General features: G+C 40.8%; 1 long non-coding RNA gene across 5 annotated transcripts in view; it reads right to left on the bottom strand.

Annotated features, from left to right (window-relative positions):
- Positions 1-555: 555 nt before the first annotated feature.
- The window catches only part of LOC138760077 (uncharacterized), a 74,140-nt gene continuing 52,331 nt past the window's right edge, over positions 556-22,364 (bottom strand). For 2 of the 5 annotated variants that reach the window (XR_011355378.1, XR_011355376.1), the window contains exons 5-7: positions 3,641-3,809; positions 2,754-2,837; positions 556-1,597 (exon numbers count right to left, since the gene is read on the bottom strand). This is a non-coding gene — a long non-coding RNA (uncharacterized lncRNA). The remainder of the gene's footprint in view (positions 1,598-2,753; positions 2,838-3,640; positions 3,810-22,364) is intronic. The other 3 variants (XR_011355375.1, XR_011355377.1, XR_011355379.1) reach the window with 2 other exon arrangements.

Consider the following 22,364-nt stretch of genomic DNA (forward strand, 5'->3'; position numbering starts at 1 on the left):
AGGTTATCCTTCATGATATACTTTGATGCTGGCAGGTGAACACAGCAGGAGGAATTCAGCACAATTTACTCTCTCCATTTCTTGACACATTCATGATCTCTTTGCCAAACAGCACCAGGGGCTGATTCCTCAAAGAGGGCAAGGGCAGAGATGGAAGTAGGAGTAGTGAGTGGTGATTGTGGAGAGAGAAAGAAGTCCTAGCCTTTCACGTAGGTTTTCTCAATCTTGTTAGATGGTTGGAAAAATGGCACAGAAAGCTAAAACTGCCTGGGCTCGAGGAGATTCAGCATTATGACTCTGGAGGGGACGATTACAAGATCATTGCGCAGGTGCATTAAAGGTAAGGATTGGTTTAAAGAGAAGCACAGGATTGTACAGGATGTAGCAAGAGGTACTCATGAGAAGTATTCAGTATATTGCCACTATTGAAGCAGGTGGTTGTTCTTGGCAACATGCATTCAAATTTTAGTGTAAGGTGAGAATCAATTTTGCTATAGTAACAAAACCTGCTGGATTGTGAACCTGCATATTCCAGTAGAAAATAATTCTGTCCTATGGGAGCTCAGCAATGCTTGATCATAACTGAACCTCTTACACCTGGAATAAGGCACCCCATAAATGCACTGGAGAAACTCAGCAGGTCACTCAGCATCTATAGGAAGTAAAGGGTAACCAACGTTGTGGGCCTGGCCCCTTCGGCAGGTATGCCTGACAATTGTTTTAAGCAATGTCATTGAGTTGTAGCTATTATTCAAAACTGATCTTCTTCAAACAAAATCTATATGCTTTTCTAGGATGTACCTGACAAAGGGCCCAGACCCAAAAATTGATTGCGCTTTACTTCTAATGGATACTGCATGACCTGATGAGTTTCTCCAGTTCTTTTGTGCATTATATTTGACCCCAGTGTTCACAGATTTCTTGTTTTACTCCACTTGGTGTAATGATGGTCCAACAAAATAATGGAAGGTCTTTACAGTGCGCAGAGGAGGTTTTGTCACTTCAATGGCATTAGTAATAATGAAATGGAGATGCCGTACAGGATTTCTTTCTATGGCGGCTCTCTCACCACCCATTCCAGACCCAGTCTGGGAGCTGTGTCCTTCAGGATTCAACCAGCTCAGAATAGCATCTGTCGCCCTTTCTGACAGAACGTCGGTCGAAGCCTCCCACATTAAATATTTGCGTGCCTTTGCTTTCCTCAGTACTACAACATGGCAAAATATCGATGTGATCACTGGAAGAAGTTGACGGACTCGCTCATGAGATCTAAAGTTATTTTAAGAATGTCCATTCGCTGAAAAAAAACCAATAGATTTCTGTCAATTCAGGGCTTGAAGTATTGTAGAACCAAGAACTTAAGATGCAGATGATTTCTTTGAACGATAGACCAGATTTGGATTGAGCATCTTTTTTCAATTCCACGTCCTGTTAGTCAATCATGGTCTGATCTTGAGTTTTTTGCATGTATTTTCTATTTTTTTTATATTGATGCTATTGTGCGATCAGTTGCTTTTAGCATTAGTGTAGAATGCTTGTTTTTAAAATTTGCCGTCTCGAATGTGAAGGAAGAAAATAACGATGAAATAGAATGTCCCTGAAATCACAATTCACAAATGATTGATTTCTGAATTCCTTCTGCATTATTATTATTAAATCAATGATATTGTATTCAATAAAATGTCAAATCAAAGAGTCACAACAGGATTTCTTTAAATTGAGGTTAGCTTGTGGATTCCTTAATTTAGGACCATGTTCTATGGTGCTCCTTTCCAGATTTATACAAACCATCTTCTATATCCATAATATTCATTCTTTTTTAATACCCTCCTTTCAACTTCTTTCAAAGCAAAATAGATTTAACTGTCTTGGCTCCTCTTTAAGGTCTGATGATGTGAAGCTGTATTTAACGTTTTACTTTTAATATAAGAAATATCTGGGAATTTCACAGATTTTCTTCTCTCTTTGAGAAGCAGGTCCTTCTCATCTCTGTCTTAAATCTGATCCCTTAAATTTTAAGGCTATGTCCCTGAATCTGAAACAACTTTCCAGCCTCTGTATCTTTTAGCATTTGATAGATTTTTATAAGGTCCCCTTTCTTTCATAAACATTTCTGCTGTCTTTATATTTCATTTAGTGACTGCAGCTGGATACAATATTTCACATGTGGTCCCATTGCCTTAGAACTTCCTGCATCACATTTACACAGAAATTAGCCAACATTTACATGATATCATGGGCAATTCCACATTAAATTATTTGGAAAATTATCATGCTAAAACAACAAATATTAAATCAATACTCTTTACTCATTTTAATTTCTGCATTCTAAAAAGAGACTCATGTCGTCTCAAATATTCCATTTATAGCAGATCAACAAAGTACAGCCAGATTTGTTCTTTTTTAAATGATAGATCTTTCTTTAAATGTTCAACAAGTTAGAAATTCAACTCTCTTAATTTTGATTCCCATCTGAGAAGAGCAAATAGATATTTTTTTAAAGAAAATTGGTTTTAAATAAAAGCTACATTGCTTGATACACTTGTCTTCCTAATGGCATTTCTAGGTTGGATGAGAATTTATTTGCTTGATAAATATTTGCAAAGTATTTCCAAATTAGTATGCCAAGTTCTGTCAGAAAATTGCTTAATGAAAATGTAAGTAAATTTATTTGACAATAAGCAATGAAAGTTCCTGAATCTAATTCCTTATCAATGACAAATTCATGGGGTTCTGTGGGGAATGCTTGTTACCTTTCAAGTTCTGATTTAGCTTGAATTTTCATAAAAATACATCAAAGTAGCAGTCAAAGTAAACTTGATGGTGTGGTCAGTGAGCTGTGCAGCGAACAAAAGAAAAGATCACACAGAAGCTGTGAGTGAGTTGAACCAACCAACTGAATTTACTGGAACTCTCAAGAGCTTATCAGCACCACTCCCATGATCCTTTGCACTCCCCCCTCTCTCGGGTTTTGTCAAGCAATGTCAGCCCAGTGCAAGCCTGCACCTCTGTGTCCCGGTATGCTTGCGGATCATTGCAGCCCGCTACAATGGAACATTTAGATCTCTTAGACATGTACCTTAATTTCTTTTTAACATCTAAAACTATTCAAGTAGAAGTTAATATAAGTGGAAATTCTGCATACAAAGTGGATAATTCTTATGAATGGATTAATTTCTGCTTGAAAATTAAGCTTCAGACCTAAAGACCACATTTATCCTCTCAGTTATCTGATGATTTTTTTTGGTGTGAATCTAGCGGGTTAATTTTCCATATTTCTGTCTGTTTAAATTCATGTTCAAGCTTATTATCATCTGACTGTAGATATACAAGCAGACGAAACAGCGTTTCTCGACCATTGTGTGTACACATACACGCAATACACAGCACATAATATGCATACTAAGATGCAAAGGTATAATTTAAAATAAATATTTATAAATGTTTTGGAATGATATAAGTCATAGAAAGAAGTCATTTTGATCTGCAGTCCATGCCAACTGACAGAGAAATCCCGTGGCTCACTCATTTTTCCTGCAGCTTCTTCTCTCCAGATCCCCATCATCTTCCCTTCCCCCTACCCCAGAGTCTACCAATTATAAACATACTACTGGTTATTTGCAGTGGCCAATTCATCTACCTTTGTGATGTGGGGGTCATCCATGTAGTCGCAGGGAGAACATTGAGGTCTCAGACAGACAGCACCAGCGATCACGTTTGAACAGTCAGATAAATTTCCACTGGAAAAGATTGTCACGACTCTTACTCCACAAATAATTCAGAGTTCCAGGAAATTACAGCCAATAATGCTTTGGAAACAATCAGAATATTAAAATAGATATGCATTAATGCACTTGTATATAACATAAATGCTTTGTTCCAAAATTTATTTTTGTTTCTAAACACCAAACCCCTGATGCACTAATATGCAAAACATTTCATTAATAAGCAATGATCAGACAAACTTCTTCACCTTATGTTTTCAATCAAATTACTATACAGCATTAAGGGTATTCCCCACCCCCTCCCTTTTTTTTTACTACAAACATTAAAGCAGTCTCAGGAAGAGTCCTGCTGACTTATATATATCCGTTTTTCAGAGTGCCTACGTTTTTGCCTTCATTTCCATACCTTTCTCAGTTGGATATAAACAGAAACATATGATGCACTTCAGCCTGACCCAGGATAAATGGTTTGAGGTTATGAATATTAGCCGTGGAATTGCACATTCCCAGCATTTTACTTGTGCATCAGCTGATGCTCTGCAATCGAGCGTGGAGCCAAGGAGAGAACCAAAGATGCAAGCAGGTGCAGACAGGACATGAGAAGCCGGAGCAGGAACAAGCTGCAGAAAACCACAACCACACCTCAAAAAATGAAGTTCGGAAAATCATATGTCGTAAAAATTCAGTTGGTCAGGCAGCATCATGGCAGGAGAAACGGATCAGAGCAGAATTCTGATGAAGGGTCTGAAATGTGAACAGACGCCATCTACCCCGTTGAACGTTTCTAGCATTTTCCATTTTTACTTCTGATTTCCAACATCTGGGGTTTTCTTTATGAATTCTCCTGAAGCACACTCGTGGTGAATATTGAGAGGCCAAAAACCTACTGCAGTCTTGTGAGGCTCTGTCACAACACCTTGGCTTTGACTCAATATTAGTTGCCACAGACCATGGGACAATGTTTTCTGATCAGAGAAATGGTGTGTGAAGCTTTGACATCAGTCACTAAAAGAAGGATGAATACCTTGATAGAGCTACAGAGTGAGGTGCAAGTAGAATTTATGGTACAGCTCTGACCACATTGTTCCTCTGTCAGTGAGTATGGGAGAGCACCGACATTATGAGTCCTGTCTTTTAGACTGATTAATCATTTGGTCAATACAATTTGAATGCAGAATATAATTTAAAGGTCATTGCTGAATTTATGAGGCATCAGGTCTAATCCTGAAATGATGAATAAAGGTCCAAGTTCTCAAAAGAATCCTGAATTCCCGTTCCCCAATTACACATCTTTTCACCACTTTTGGTCAAAAACAAAGTGTTTGGAGAAATGTGAAAATCCCTGGCAGCGATGAATTGAAGCAGTTAAACAGTTAATGTGGCAATTACTCAGCTAATAAAGCATCAAATGGACATCGGAAATGAAATGCAGTGATACAGGAAGACCAGGGGCTGTTGGAAGAACTGAACAGTTTAGATGCCAATTGGGGTTACAAAGAGTGAGAACTGCAGCTTCTTGGCAGTCAGAAATGGTTTCATGAGAAGTAATTTTTAGGTTATTTTCCTCATTACAATTATCCTCACGTTAGCATTAATGGCTGCTCTGGAATTACCCATCTTCGAGCTGTGACGTTCCTTTCCAGTCCACAGCGATGCACTGCCCTCACCCCAACACAGCTGCACTGAGCAAAAAAAAAGTTGCACTAAATCAGCCAAACGCTGTCCTGTTTTTGCTTTGCAAGGCATCCCCAGCTATCAAAGTTTAGGAAAATAAATCTGCTGAAGGGAATGAAGTGAAATCTTAAAGTCCTTGTTAACCAGCTTGAATTGCCTGGAGTGCGGGGGATTAAGCTATAATTGAGGTTTTTAAAATTATTAAAGGATTTGACAAGATGGATTGAGAGAAACTATATGGGGGAATCCAGAACAAGGGGCCATAACCTTGACATTTGAACTAGTTCATTCAGGAAATGACGTCAGGAAGTACTTCCACACATAGAGTGGAGTGGGAATCCAGGACCTTTTGCCCATAATTGTAATGACTTCTGTTACTTAAGGGTATTATTATGAGAGATATAAAACTATGTCAGGTAAATTAAGCTGAGAGACGGACCACCCAGGTGGCAGATCAAATGAGGCAGTCTAATCCTGTTCCTACATTTCAAAATATTTCTGTCTTCTACTTTTTAAATCATGATACATGTTTACGGGGCTACCTTGTCCCATTTCTGTGAGTAATTGCACACTCTTTGTGGTAGATTCCTCCTCTGTATGTTTTTTGGTGGTGCCTGAGAGATTTCTATTGCCTCACTATATAGCTGCAAATGATGCACATAATACACCTGCCCATTATGACATCTAGTAAAACATCTTCTTCATAACCTTATTCACCTGATAAGGTAATGAAGAACAAATAATTTGGAGCGCATTTGTTATTCGTTTAAATAAAGGCATCATTCTCATCTCGAATGCTGCTTTGATAGGAACAACAGTGGCGGTTGGTGGGAGGGGTGGTGGGGGGGGGGCGGCAGGGAGCAACATTTAACAGGCCGCGACTTGGTGTATGACTTTGTACATTAGTGCAATGCTGTTGCATTGCCTGGGTTTGAATCCGGCACTGGCTGTCAGATGTTTGTACGCTCTCCTAGTCACCTGCATGGATTTTCTTTGGTACTCTGGTTTCTTCCCACCCTCCAAAAACATTCAGAGTTGAGTGTAATTTGGCAGCATGGGTTTCATGGGCTGGAAGGGCCTTCTGTATCATAGGACATAGAAATCCACACCACAGTGCAGTCCCTCCACAGTGTCTACAAACTTTCCATAGAACATTACAGAACAGAAACAGGCCCTCTGGCCCTTTTAGTCCAAGCTGATCCATTTTTCTGCCTAGCCCCACTGATCTGCACCCAGTCAATAGCCCTCCATTCCTCTCCCATCCATGTACATGTCAAATTCTTCTTATATGTTAGAATTGAGCTCATATTCACCCACTTCAACTAGCAGCTCATTCCACACTCCCATTACTCTCTGTGTAAAGAAGTTCCCCCTTATTTTCCCCTTAAACATTTCCCCTTTCACCCTTAACTCATGTCCTCTGGTTTGTATTTCGCCTACCCTCAGTGAAAAAAGCCTACCTACATTTATTCTGTCTATACCCCTCTTAATTTTAAATACATCTATCAAATCTCTCCTCATTCTTTCAAGCTCCAAGAGAAAAGTACTAATCTCTTTAATCTTTCCCTGTAACTCAGTTACTGAAGTTTCAGCAACAAACTAGTAAATCTTCTAGACCCTCTTTCAATCTTATTGATATCCTTCCTGTAGTTAGGTGACCAGAACTGCACACAATTTGGCCTCACCAATGTCTTATACAACTTTACCAATACACCCCAACCCTTATTCTCAATACTTTTATTTATGAAGACCAATATGCCAAAGCTCTCTTTACAACCCTATCTACCTATGATGCCATTTTCAGGGAATTATGTATCTGTATTCCTAAATCCCTGCGTTTGAGATAATTCTTCAGTCCCCTACCATTCACCGTGTATGTCCTTTCTTGGTTTGTCCTTCCAAAATGCAAGACTTCACACTTGTCTGCATTAAATTCCATCTACCATTTTTCAGCCCTTTTTTCCAGCTGGTTCAGATCACTTTGCAAGCTTTGAAAACATTCCTCACTGTCCACAATGCCTCCAATCTTTGTGCCATTTGCAAACTTGCTGATCCAATTTACCACATGATCATCCAGATCATTGATATGGATGACAAACAACAGAAGTCCCAGCACCGATCCCTGAGGCACACCACTGGTAACAGGCCTCCAGTCTTCTTTTAGCCTTCCTGATTTCTTTCTTGTTTTTTCTTGCAGTTTTTATGCTCCTGAAGTACTTCATTTTCTCTGTGTTGCTTGTACCTGCTATATACCTCTTTCTTCTTCTGAATCAGATCCACAACAACTTTTTAAAACCAAGGTTCCCTATTAACTTTGCCTTTAATCCTGACAGGAACATACAAAGTCTGCTGTCTCGTAATTTCATATTTAAAGGTGTTCCACTTACTTCTCATATCCATGCCCAAAAACAAATGATCCCAAACCACACATTACAGATCATTTCTCATTTCCTCACAATTGGCCTTTCTCCAATTTAGAATCTCAACCTGAGGTCCAGACCTATCCTTCTCCATTATTAATTTGAAACTAATGGCATTATGATCACTGGATCCAAAATGTTCCCCTATACATACTTCTGTCACCTGTCCTGTCTCGTCCCCTAATAGAAGATCTAGTATTGCACCCTCTCAAATTGAGACATCTATACATTGATTTAGAAAACTTTTCTAAACAGATTTGACAAGCCTCTTATCCCTTTTATAGTTTGGGAGTTCCAGTCAATATGTGGAAAATTTATATCTCCTACTATCATAACCTTCCTGGAGCTGTCTGCTATCTCTCTACAGATTTGCTCCACCAATTCTCATAGAATCTGGGGCAGTCTATAATACAATCCTATGTATAGTGATTATTTTCCTTTATAAATGCATGGAGGATATCAGAATGTTGTTGTTGTTGTCTATGACTCATTCAAACAAATCTGTACTAAAGTTGAGTTGAGTTTTCAGAATTTATTAAGCATTGTTAATGTTATTATCAGTTGCTATACATTGTTACAAGCCATTAAACATTATTAGATGGTGCTAAAATGCTGTTTGACTGTGCTAAAACTTTGTTAGACAGTGCTAAAACTTTGTTAGATGGTCAATAAACATTTTTGGACATTCTAATTCCTTACCATTTTGTTGAACAAAGGAACAAATTAAGATGTGTAATCTCTCTAACAAGATGTAAGACCTTGGCTCTAAGATGTTGCTAGGAGACACTCAAACAATATGTAAACAACATCTTGAAAGTCACAAACAGAATTTCCTTGCATGAAATACATTTTAATACTTACACCATGAGTGTGGTCATACCTTTCCTGCTCCTCAGCTCCAGCCATATAGCATCAGTAGATGAGCTTTCTCATCTGTCCTGACTGAGCACAGCTGTGATATTTTCCCTGATGAGCAATACTATCCCTCCCCCTTTCCTCCCTCCCAACCCCCACCCCCCCCCCCATGTGTTATCACATCTGAAGCAATGGAAGTCATTGAGCTGCCATTCCTGCCCCTCTTGGAACCATTCTCTCTCTCTCTCTCTTTCCTTTTCTTCCCCTGATTAATTCTCACCTTTCCTCTTCTGTCCTATCCATGTCCATTTATCACATTTTGTCTGTTGGTCTGTGCTTCTCCCACTTCCCTTTCTTTTTTTCTCCCAAGCCTTTGAATTCAGGTGACCACCTGCTTTTCACTCATACCTTGAAAAGGACTCAAGGCCAAAGTGTCCGTTATATATCTTAACCACCTCAGGAGGCTGCGAAACCTGCTGAGTTCCTCCAGCATTTCTGTCTTTTCACTTTGACCCATAGTGTTGTGCTAACCTAATAACCTACTCTAACAACTGCCTAGAATTTCCTACTATACAACCCTCCATTTTTCGCAGTTCAAATAAAAACCGGCCACCACCATATTTGAAGGTTTGGCTTGAACTCCTGCACTGCTTGCAACACCCGAATACAACTCTGTAGATCCAAAGTGTTGCATGAGGAGTGTGTCTCAGCCACAGATGTCAAAGGACCAAAATTAATCCATGATTTTCTCCCTGGCTTTAAGGTGGTGAAAGAATCCTCCTGGCTCCATGAACAATCAGTTGTTTCCTCCTTCCCCCACTCACCATTGCTCTGACTCCTTCCTCTCCTCAACCCATCTGCTCTCCCAAATATTTGATATTTAATTTTCCTATTTGTTCAAGGGAGAGCCTGAACATTTCGAATCACCTCACACCATCCTCTCCACTTCTCTTCAACAGTATCCTACCTCCCCACCACCCCTTGAGCCCATGTGAGGCAGAAAATCATGAATATGATACATACCTACTCCCAATGCAACTGTTCAATACCTCATATAACAATATAACCATTTACAGCACAGAAACAGGCCAGTTTGGCCCTATTAGTCTGTGCTGAACATCATCTCCCACTTAGTCCCACTGACCTGTATTTGACCTATAACCATCCACATCTCTCTCATCCATATATCTATCCAACCTATCCTTGAATATTAACATCGACCTCACTTCTACCACCACTGACGGAAGTTCATTCCATACCACTAACACCCTCTGCATGAAGAAATTTCCCTTGATGTTTCCCCTAAACATTTCCCCTTTTACTCTCAATCTATGCCTTCTTGTTTGAATCTCCCCGACTCTCAGTGGAAAAAGCCTATCCACATTAACTCTATCCGTCCTTCTTATAATTTTGAATGCCTCTATCAAATCACCCCTACCTGATGTGGTCCATAGTGGAACATTGAAAGAGTGATCACATTATGATTGAATTTCTCATAAAAATGGAGGGTCCAATAATTTGATCAGAATAAAACCATAAGACATAGGAACAGAAATAGGCTATTCAGCCCATCCAGACTGCCCTGGCATTTCCCGTTATTGATGGCATATAAAACCCATGGGCATATATTACTGTCCTTGCTTTTAACTGGTAAATACTGATGTTGAGTAGTAGTATGAAAAATCCCTGAAAATATTCCACTATTCTTCATCTCTCCTACCATATAGCCTGTGTTCCCTATCTACGCTGGCCATCTTCTTCTCATCCCATTGTAGTCTCCTGCTTTAAGTTGTTGTCTCCCTTATTCAAGGGTGGCACGGTTAACATAACGGTCAGCACAATGCAATTACAATGCTACCCCGAGTTAGAATCCTGCACTGTCTAAGGAATTTCTATGTTCTCCCCATGACCATAGGATTTCCCCGGATGCTCCGGTGTCCTCCCATCTCCCAAAACCTATGGAACTGCTAAGTTAATTGGTTGTCATTGGGCGGCACAGGTTTCATGGGCCTTCAGGACATTATACCGTGCTTTATCATCAGGGGTGCAGTGCTGCCGGTGCTTACTGGCGCTCCGCTCCAGCACCTCAGTGGGCAGCTCTGGCATCTCATGGGACTGCTACGGGCACCTCATGGCATGGCTCCGGCACCCCCTTGTCACCATTTCTGGTGATCTTCGGCACCTAAAAAATTAGCACTGCACCCCTGTGTATCATTAAAATATAAAAACAATATATAAAATAATACAATGACATTGGAGAGGGTTCAGAAGAGGTTCACAAGGATGGTTTTGGGATTGAAAGGCTTATCACATAAGGAGTGGATGACAGCTCTTGGCCTATTCTCATTCCAATTTAGGAGAATGAGGAGGGATCTCATTGAAACATTTCAATCATTGAAAGGCTTGGGCAGAGTAGATATAGAAAGGTTGTTTCCCATGGTGGGAGAATCAAGGACAATAGGGCACAACTTCAGGATTAAAGGCCATGCTCTTAAAACAGAGATGTGGAGGATTTTTTTCAGCCAGAGGGTGGTAAATCTGTGGAATTTGTCGCCACGGGCATTTTTAAATTATTTTAAATGTTTTTTTTTAATTTAGACATACAGCACTGTAATAGGCCCATTCAGCCCACGAGCCCATGCCACCCAATTACATCCAATTGACCTACATCCCCAGTACGTTTCGAACAGTGGGAGGAAACCGGAGCTCCAGAGGAAGCCCATGTAGACACGGGGAAAACACACTAACTCCTTACAGACAGCATGGGATTGGAACCCTAGTCCCAAAAGCTGGCACTGTAACAGTGTTGCATTAACCACTTTGCGAACCGTGCCACTACACTAACCGTTATGATATATTTCAGGCAGAGATTGAATGGTTCTTGATTAGCCAAGTCATTAAAGGTATGGGGAGAAGGCCAGGCAATGGGGCTGAGTGGGAAAATAGATCAGCTCATGATTACTGTATTTTCCCAAAAAATGGCTCCAAAAAATTCCCTGGGTCTTAGATGCGAAGTTGAGGTATCTGGTAGGCTAATGTTTACCCAGACTACCAGTAATACTGTAATATTATTTACTCAAATATCATCTTCATCTTTATTATTACAAGTATTATTTATTACTTCAGGTACCTTAATTAAGTAAAAAAGCTGGATTTTCTGAGATGAATATCTTTATTTGGGATCACCGCAATCTATCGTTCTGCATTGAAAACCCCTAGTCATGCTCATGGGCTACTGCCATTTTGTGTATTTGGTGTTTATCACAATAAGGGCATGTTAGTCCAATGAGTATTATCATAGCAACATCATCGGAAATACAAATGCATGGTGATAGCAATGGAAGATTTTACCTTCAAGATGGCGACAGGAGGAAAGTGCTTAAGCTATCCGATTGGATACAAACTAAAAATGGTAAACTGTGCTAAGGGATATGGTAATAGAGTGGCAGTGAGAGCTTTTGGGCCCTGCCTGCTGCAAAAAAAATTACAGTTACAGACTGCTAAAAAAGGTAAATTACAGCAGTATTATTATTAAAAAGATTTTTCCTGTTGTCCTAGTTGTATGTTTTGTCCAAGTTTTTTTTTCTGCTGTACTGTAGCTACATATTTCAATAACATTAAATGCTTACCCGTAAATATGCACAAAAAAAATTAATATTCCCTGCTGGAATGGAATGCTCCTGCAGCACTGCTCCCCTGATGATACAGCACGGTATAATGTCCTTCAGGCCCATGAAACTTATGCCGCCCAATGACAACCAATTAACTTAGCAGTTCCATAGGTTTTAGAAGGTGGGAGGACACCGGGGCATCCGAGGAAATCCTATGGTCATGGGGAGAACATAGAAATTCCTTAGACAGTGCAGGATTCTAACTCAGGGAGGCATTGTAATTGCATTGTGCTGACCGTTATGTTAACCGTGCCACCCTTGAACAAGGAAGACAACAACTTAAAGCAGGAGACTACAATGGGATGAGGAGAAGATGGCTAGCATTGATAGGGAACACAGGCTATATGGTAGGAGAGATGAGGAATAGTGGAATATTTTCAGGGATTTTTCATACTACTACTCAACATCAGTATTTACCAGTTAAAAGCAAGGACAGTAATAGATTAAGAGAACCAACCTTGGATGACAGAGGAAACAGAGGAAGACATAAAAATAAAAACTCACTCATACAAAGTAGCCAACAGTAGTGAAAAACTGACTGGGAAAATTTTATGAAGCAACAAAGAACCATTGAGATAGGAATAAAGAAAGGAAAGATACATTTAAACCTGCACAAAATATAAACATTTAGTAAGTTTTTTTAACTACCAGGGGTTGTAGGTCAATTAGGTGTAAATTGGGGGGGCGGGCCACGGACTCGTGGGCCAGAATGGCCTGTTACCGTGCTGGATGTCTAAATTTTAATTTATTTTTAAATTTAATTATATAAAGTGGAAAAGGGTGGCCAAAGTAAATGTAGATCCCCTGGAAGATGAGAAGGGGGAATTAATACTAGATAATGCAGCAACAGCGGAGGTTTTGAGTGACTATTTTGTGCCTATCTTCACGGCGGAGGAAACGTTTAAATGCCCAAGGGAGATGTTATGGATGTAAAGGGAAGTGAGTACGTTGATAAAATCACTATTCTAAAAGAGATGGTGCTGAGAAAACTAATTGGACTGAAGGTAGATAGGTCCCCTGGTCCTAATGAAAGACATCCCAAGGTATTGAAAGATCAAGTTCAGGTTCAAGCTTATTTATCGTCCGATGGCACAAGTACAACCTGACGAAACAGTGCCCTCTGGTCCTCAGTGGAAAACATACAAACACACAACCAGACATAACACATATACAGACAAGCAATATATATGCAGGACAAATATACAGATACAATAATTAATAAATATTCTTTAATAAATAGTGGCCTCAGACAGTTAGTGTGAGCAGTTAATTTTGTTGTTCAGCATCTCACTGCCCGTGGAAAGAAGCTCCTTCTCAGGTGGTGCTGGCTCTAATACTCCTGCATCTCTGTCCCGACGCATAAAATAAATGCATAAATAAAACCACCGTCAACTCCATTAACGGTCCATTTAAAGCTTGTATGGAGCTGATAGCAGTCAGACTGGCTAGTTGGACCCTGCAGGAGCACTGTGTCTCTGCTCCCTGCTCTCCAAGGGTCCAGACCAACAGCAGCATTTCTGTTACATCAATTCTGGCACCTCCGCCAGATAACTGAAAGATTCTTTGTGTGGGGTGTTCGGGGTCTTCTATGATTTTGCATGCCCTCTTCAGACAACGATCCCAGTACATCACATCGATGGGGGGTGGGGTGGTGGTGTATGTAGGGTGACCCCTGTGATCCTCTCTGCCACTCTTAGAGTCCTGTGGATTGACCTCCGATCCATTTCTCTGCAGCAACCATACCACATTGTGATGCAGCTGGCCCGATGCTCTTGATAGATCTCCTGTAGAAGGATGACATAATGATGGCCTTGGCTGTTTTAGTCTTTACAGGATGTGCAGTTTCTGTTGCACCTTCCTCACAAGTGAGAAGATATGTGTTCATGATAGGCCACTAGTTGTGAGATCCAAGGAACTTGCTTGCTCTCCGCACTCTCCACTACTGAGTTATAAATTTGCAGTAGAGGCATGGTCATTCCTGGTCCTCCTGAAATCCACGATCATCTTTGTCTTGTCCAAGTTGAGGCTCAGGTTGTTATTCTCACACCATATCACAAGATATGGCAGAAGTTACAGTGGTGGCAGTTGTGACAATTTACTGGATTGATTCTGCAGAGGACCCACTGTTTAAAAAAAAAATATGTAGGAAAAGGTCACATAACCAGTGGTTACACTGTCCCATGGGTCATCTCCTCTGCTTCTCCTTCTCAAACATGGGTGTGTTCTCCCCATTTTATGGTGCCCTGCTCCAGTCTTCTGCTTCCCCAGAGTCTCCAATCCCTCGTGGGCACTGCTTATCACAGGCACTGCCATTTTGGTCACAGAATTTTTAAATAAAACCACCGTCAACTCCATTAACAGTCCATTTAAAGCTTGTATGGAGCTGATAGCTCCCTGCTCTCCATGGGTCCAGGCTAACAGCAGCATTTCTGTTACATAAATTCTGGCACCTCCGACAGATCATGGGAGACATTTGAGGTCATCTACATTGGAAATAAAATAGAAGATCCGATTATTATTTAAAAGATGGAAGATCGCAGCATGCTGTTGTACTGAAGGACTTGGGCATGTTTTCAGGTGTGACAGGTAATCTAGACAAATGGATGTTAGTCTTCATTGGTCAAAGGATTGAATTTAAAAGCAGGGAGGTTCTACTGCATCTGTACAGAGTGTTAGTTGGGCCTCACCTGGAGTTTTCATCTCCTTACTTGAGAAAAGTATTTGGAGGTGGTCCTAAAAAGCAATTTTCGGAAATCGCGTTCTAATTCCGATGATACATAAGAAATTGGAGAAGGAGTCAGCCATCTGGGACAGTGTTGATTCCAGAGATGAAGTGGTTAGCCTGTGATTGTCGCCTGGAGCTATATTCACCGGAATTCACAAGAATTCTTATAAAATATATAATATAAAAGGGATAGATAACTTTGATGCAGAGAAGTTGTTTCCACTGCTGGGTGAGTCGAGAACTCAGGGACAGAGCCTCAAGATTTGGGGATGCAGATGCAGGGAAGAGATGAGGAGGAATTGCTTTTTTGTGGAATTTTTGTCCAAGGATGCAGTGGAAGCTGCTTGGCTAAATGCATGTAAGGCACAGCTAGAGAGATTTTTGCATAGAAGAGGAATTTAGGGTTAGTGGAAAAGGCAGATACGTGGAGCTGAGTCCACAGCCAGATCAGCAGAGATCCTCCTGAATGGCAGAAGAGGCTCGATAGGCCAGATGGCCGACTCCTGCTCCTATTTCTTGTGCATCATTATAGTTAGAATGAGAGTTTTTAGGATTCCTTTTCAAGGAGTAAATTAAAGGTCCTAACCAAGGTGTAAGCAGTGCTTTTAATGTAAGTAAAATGACCAAAGGTTCTTCACAGGAGCATGATTGATCTGCACCACATATTCAACTGTGTAATGGTGAAACAGAGAGACCTTGGAGGGATACCGAGTAGAGTCAATTATGGACCTAGCGAGGTGTGAGGCTATGCAAGGATTGAAAAAAAAGGGTGAATAGAAAAAAAAAACAGGAACCAGTGCAGGTGAAAATGAAAATAAAATCTAGTTATTTTAGCGAAGGTACAGGCATGGCCCATGAAACCCCTGCTGCCCAATTACACCTACTTAACCTACCTGTAGGATTTGAAGGGTGGGAGGATACTAGAACACCCAGAGGAAAGCCACCAAGATCACAGGAAAAATGTACAAACTCCTTATAGATCGCATTGAATTCGAACCTGGATCGTTGGCATTGGCTATACTAACTGTGCCTCATCTACTTCATCTTCTGTATGTTGTTGGAAGACCTGCAGTCAATACTGGAATTCAGTCGTTGCTAAGGGTACCAAAATGAAGTCAGATTGTTCCCTCAGTGTGTCTTTTTGTGCTCTGTCCATAACGTGTTGCTTGGGTCAGAATTTCATTTCAGTGGTGCTGGCAGGGGCAAGAACCAGGAGAGTGTACACATAAATGAGGGCACAGAAATACACACCCACACACATGTGCATCCACAGACACACAGATGCACATGCATGGACACACATGCACATGAACAGACAGACACACAAACAGCATACTTGTACACATGTACATCAATATACACATACAGTGATCTTTTAACATTCAGGGTGTACCCACATGTCCCTCCAAAACCCAGTAATTTTGAATTCCTGCACATGTTCTTCACTCCATAACTACACCTATATTTGAATCGGGTAACTCTTCCAACAACTACTGAAAAAACACAACACCTTTGACAGGCTTCTGAGACCAGTGTGAACAGATTCTTAACCTGTCTGAAAGGAGTGTTGTTTATCATCATCAGTATCTGAACCAGGACAAGTGATTCTCCCTTGAAAAAAATAACTTGAGGGAATAATGTGACAAAGCAAATCCACAACCATGTAATAGTTCACAATTGATTTATACTTTCAATAAAAATATATCAAAAAATTGTAAGGTTTAGATTTAGATACCAACAATCCCTATCCCTACACTTCCCAACATAGATCATTTTTTTAGACATAGTGCACAATAACTGCCCCTTCCAACTCATGAGCCCATGCCACCCAATTAACTGACAACACCAGTACATTTTTGAAGGAAACTGGAGCACCCGGAGGAAACCCACGCAGACACAGGGAGAATGTAGAAACTCCTTACAGACACCGCCAGATTCAACCCAGGTCACTAATGCTGTAACAGCATTGCACTAAGCACTGCATTATTTCTTTGTACAAAATGGGTAGCCATGAGGTATAAGCATCAAGATTCAAGATTCTTTTGTTTTTCAGTAATAAAACAGACATAATATTTCACAAAATTGCATTTAGTCTGACATGAGATAGACAAAGATTTGCCATCAGCAGAAATTGCCCAGTGCCCCTTAGAGTCAAAGAAAGAGAAGGAAAAGAGGGTCCCATCAGAGTCATTGTTCGTGGATTTGCCTCCCAGCCTTTGTAACCACATAGTCTTCAGTCCAAACCATTGGCAGCTGAGCACCAGATTCAAACCTCCAGCTTTCATAGCCTGATGCATGGGTTTCTCACCATGAGTCACCAACAGCCCTTTGCCTGTGTGCTCTTCAACCTCAGAGCCCTTCCCTGATCCACCAACATGGTCACAGTTCTGTAGGGTCATTTTCTCTGCTTCTCCTTTTCAAATGAGGGGTGTTCTTCCTGTTTTCTGGTGCCCTGAGCCAGGTCCTCTGCTTCCCCAGAGTATAATAATACAGATGTAAAGAATACTTTCCAACACCCTAAATTATCACTGTAAAAAACGTATTTGTACTATATGAAATGGTGAACTGGAAAGTCCACGAATCCTGCAGTTGCAATGCTGCATCATTGATTATAGATCAATCATAAATAAACCAACTTCACCAAGAGCTACAGTGCATTGACCACACGGTTTGCTGGAGTGAAAATATTTCAAGATCTGCATTGAACCTATATGTTCTGTAAATTTGAAGCTGCCTTGCTTTGTATATCCTAGCAGTACAATGATTAATGAGATTGAGGCTTGTTTTAGTTGCTGAGATCAAAAGGTTGCACATAATGGAGAACAGTCAATCAATACCACTTGTTAAGATTTAATATTTCTAAAGCATGTAACAACCCAGACAGAAAATGGTTACATGGCCATGGACAAACTTTCTTCATAGGTGAAACCATTTTCTCTTTTTGACATTAAAATGTCAAAAATTGTTCCGACTAAATGATAGTTTGACCGTACATGGTGCTCCTTCAACCAATATTTGATGTCCGTTTGTTGCTTCTGCTCACTAATGTGGCTAACATGTTGGGAAGAGTGGAAGGATGATGGCTCACGTCACCTCTAGGTTAGCACGTGACACACAAGAGACTGCAGATGCTAGAATATGGCGTAAGAACTTCCCAGAGGAACTAAGTGGGGTGAACAGTGTCAAAGGGAGAAAATGAATTGTGGATGTTTTATAAGAACATGAGCGATAGGAACAGGAGGAGGCCATCCAGGCTACCGAACCCTCTCCACCTTTCCATGAGATCATGGCTGATATGGTCATGGATTCAGATCCACAATTCCCCTATTTCTCAAAAGTCTATCAATCCATGTGTTAAATATATTTTAATGGGGCAGTCATATTGCTTCCTTGGGCAGAGAATTCCACAGATTCACTACTCTCTGGGAGAAAAAGTTCCTCCTCATCTCCTTCCTAAACTTACACTCCTGAATCTTATGTCCACTAGTTCTAGTCTCACCTGCCAATATAATTTCTATTCCTTTCACAATTTTATGTGCTTTTATAAGACACCATTCTAAACTCCAATGAGTATAGAGAGTCCTAGGTTACTCAATCTCTTCCCTTTTGGGTCGTAACCCTTCAGCAAGACATGTGGTTTTGCATTTAGAGGAAAAAGCTGCTTACTTAAGATGGAGATGAAGATGAATTTCTTTGGAATACTCTATCTCTGAACTGTGTTGGCTGTATCATTGAATATATTCAAGGAGGAGATGGACAGAATTTTGTTTATGTGCAGTGAAGGATTAAGAACTAGCAGGATCTTATTGAAAGCGAAAACAGGTTCAAGGAGGTGTATGATACACACCAATAGGTGCACCCCAAGGATGTGTGCTTAGCCCACCACTTTAGCCCACCCATGACTGTGTGGCCAGGCACCAACTCCAATGCCATCTACAAGTTTGCCGATGATGCCACAGTTGTCGGCAGAATCACAAACAACAATGAGGAAGCGTCCAGGAGGGAGATGGATCAGCTCGTTGAATGGTTTAAGGACAACAACCTTGCGCTCAACCTTAGCAAGACCAAGGAGATTATTGCGGACTTCATGAGAAAGTCAGGGGAACACAACCCAGTCCTCATCGAGGGCTCAGTAGTGGAGAGGGTCAAGAACTTCAAATTTCTGGGTGTCAACATCTCCAAAGATCTGTCTCACAAAGAAGGCTCTCCAGCAGCTATACTTTGTGAGGTGTATGAGGATATTTGGTATGTCACCGAAAACATTCATAAACTTCTGGCTGGTTGCATCACTATCTGGTATGGAGGCAGCAATTCTCAGGACAAGAATAAACTTCAGAGGGTTATTAACTCAGCCTGAGACATCACAGACACCAGACTTCATTCCATCGAGGACATCTACATGAGGCGGTGTCTTAAAAAAGCAGCCTCTATCCTCAAAGCCCCCCATCACCCAGGCCGTGCCCTCTTCACTCTGCTCCCATTGGGGAAAAGGTACAGGAGCCTAAAGATGAGTACTCAGCACTACGTGGACAGCTTCTTCCCCATTGCCATCAGATTCCTGAATAACCAATGAACCAAAGATACTGCCTTACTTTTTGTGCACTATTTTAATTTTTTTTTATTGTAATGTTAAAAGATGGTGAAAATATGAATGTTTGCCCGATGATACTGCCGCAAACATCGAATTTCATGACTTGTTCATGATAATAACTTCTGATTCTGGTTCTCATGTCGATCTTGTATTCTTAAATTTTTCTTCTGCCTCTTCTAATTTATTGTACCTTTTCCTTGATATACAGTAGTTCTTCCAATGTTCAAACAACTTATGCAAGCTGCACTGATTCCTCAGCTTGAAAACATCAAATGAAGGTCATGGACTTCTCAAGTTCCTGATAAATACAAAGAGCCCACAATAGCTATCAAGTAATCTAGCCACGTTAGCATTAATATCATTAATGGTATCTGCTTATTTGGTGGATGATTTCCAAGTAAATACAGCTGCTCAGAGAAAAAGATAATGCATTCCTTTTTCCCTTTAAGCAAGCCAAAGTAATTTTAATGTCATCAAATGCAGGCTGGTAAACACGTCAGCTTAATACACTGAAAACTGAAGAAGGTGGGGGGGTGGGGGGGCAGTTGGGGGAGGTTGGTCCAATTATCTATGACACAGGTGTAAGCTTGTCTCCGGGATCAGACTACTCTGCCTCACTGAACTAAGGGCACTGTTTACAAATAACATGCTGAAAAAATTTCTGCCTTTGTGCTGTTGAAATCGTGTGTGGGTTGCTGGACAGTGCAAGCTTTCCTTTAGGCATAATCGGTAAAGTAAGCTGATCTGAGCAACAAAGCTAAGAATGACCACATCCCAGATGGCTTTACACTTGAGAAGTATCATGCAAGCAGATCAGCTTCAGGTCAGAGGATACAATGTCAGAGAGGCTGAGGCAAGTGATGCCATCACAAAACCCTGATTCCTGCTCTTCATGCAGACAAGTTTGGGGTTATGAAAATTTAATCATTTGTAATTATTTTTGTTTGCTGCTAAACAAAACAGTTAATGCTTCCTGACTCCTAAATGGATCTCGACTTTGTTCAGTTTCGTTGAACTGCACCATATGATTATTTGTTCTTTGTTTTCACAGTGCACCTTTAAGTATACACGCTATTCTTAATGCATTAATAGGACGAGTTTACATTAGAGCACCTGACTGAAATGAAAATGTGCTGCTGCATGTTTAATTGAAGCTTTGCCGCTGTCGGTTGGCATTTTCTATGACTCCAGGAAGGCCTGATTGTCTACCACTGATAAAATTCCTCTTAAGTGTTGACACCTGCCTAGCACCAAAACATGATTTTTGATTCTTAATACCTACAGCACAGTTATCTCTTCTTATTTACAGCAAGGCATATTTAATATATTAACAAAGATGAAAGTAAAGGATAGCTCTGAATTACTTCATGAATATATAATATCACCATGCAACATTTAACTCTCTCCAGCGATTGAGGAATGCAAACCATAGTCCCTTTGCAGCTGGAGATACAGCAATTTGTATCATGGAACTTTCGATTTGTACTTTCAAGACTCTTTGCAGTAACCTTCACCCTACAACTGACAGCACCTGGAAGGACGGCACATGGGAATGCTTCCAAATAAGTCATTGATCTAGCTGGAATACCTATTGCCATTCCTTCATTGTCTTGCTCCTAATATTTTGTGGGATTGCCTTCACCATCCTGTCTGTGACAAAATGAGCTCACCACCACATCCTCAAAGACTGCAAAAAGAACAAAAAACAGCCTTGGGATAAAGCACATGTTCAGTAAAGAAAGGAATAGCAAAGGAAAAAGAACAGCAGAATAAAACATGTTACACTGTCTTCCTCAAAACTGGAAAATTAACTTCCCTCTTCCGTAAAAGAAGGATGGCATATTAGTGAACTAACATTGCAAATATAAACTGAAATTCAGCAGGGGAATCAACTCAGTCATGTTGAAATCGATTGGGACTACCTTGGTTGATTTTACAGGTATCATATGAAGATTTATCTCATTAATCTTGACTCAGTTTGTCTGCTAGGATATTGAAGGGAATTAAGTGTTATAATGCACATCACCAGCCTGCACACGAACAATATTTTTCCTAAATTATGTTAAAATGTATTATTAAATTAATAAAATACCATTGATCCTTTTTTTCTTTGGCTTGGCTTCGCGGACGAAGATTTATGGAGGGGGTAAAAAGTCCACGTCAGCTGCAGGCTCGTTTGTGGCTGACAAGTCCGATGCGGGACAGGCAGACACGATTGCAGCGGTTGCAAGGAAAAATTGGTTGGTTGGGGTTGGGTGTTGGGTTTTTCCTCCTTTGCCTTTTGTCAGTGAGGTGGGCTCTGCGGTCTTCTTCAAAGGAGGCTGCTGCCCGCCAAACTGTGAGGCGCCAAGATGCACGGTTTGAGGCGTTATCAGCCCACTGGCGGTGGTCAATGTGGCAGGCACCAAGAGATTTCTTTAGGCAGTCCTTGTACCTTTTCTTTGGTGCACCTCTGTCACGGTGGCCAGTGGAGAGCTCGCCATATAATATGATCTTGGGAAGGCGATGGTCCTCCATTCTGGAGACGTGACCCATCCAGCGCAGCTGGATCTTCAGCAGCGTGGACTCGATGCTGTCGACCTCTGCCATCTCGAGTACCTCGACGTTAGGAGTGTAAGCGCTCCAATGGATGTTGAGGATGGAGCGGAGACAACGCTGGTGGAAGCGTTCTAGGAGCCGTAGGTGGTGCCGGTAGAGGACCCA

The sequence above is a fragment of the Narcine bancroftii genome, chromosome 4 (genome assembly GCF_036971445.1).
Source record: "Narcine bancroftii isolate sNarBan1 chromosome 4, sNarBan1.hap1, whole genome shotgun sequence".
Taxonomy (NCBI): domain Eukaryota; kingdom Metazoa; phylum Chordata; class Chondrichthyes; order Torpediniformes; family Narcinidae; genus Narcine; species Narcine bancroftii.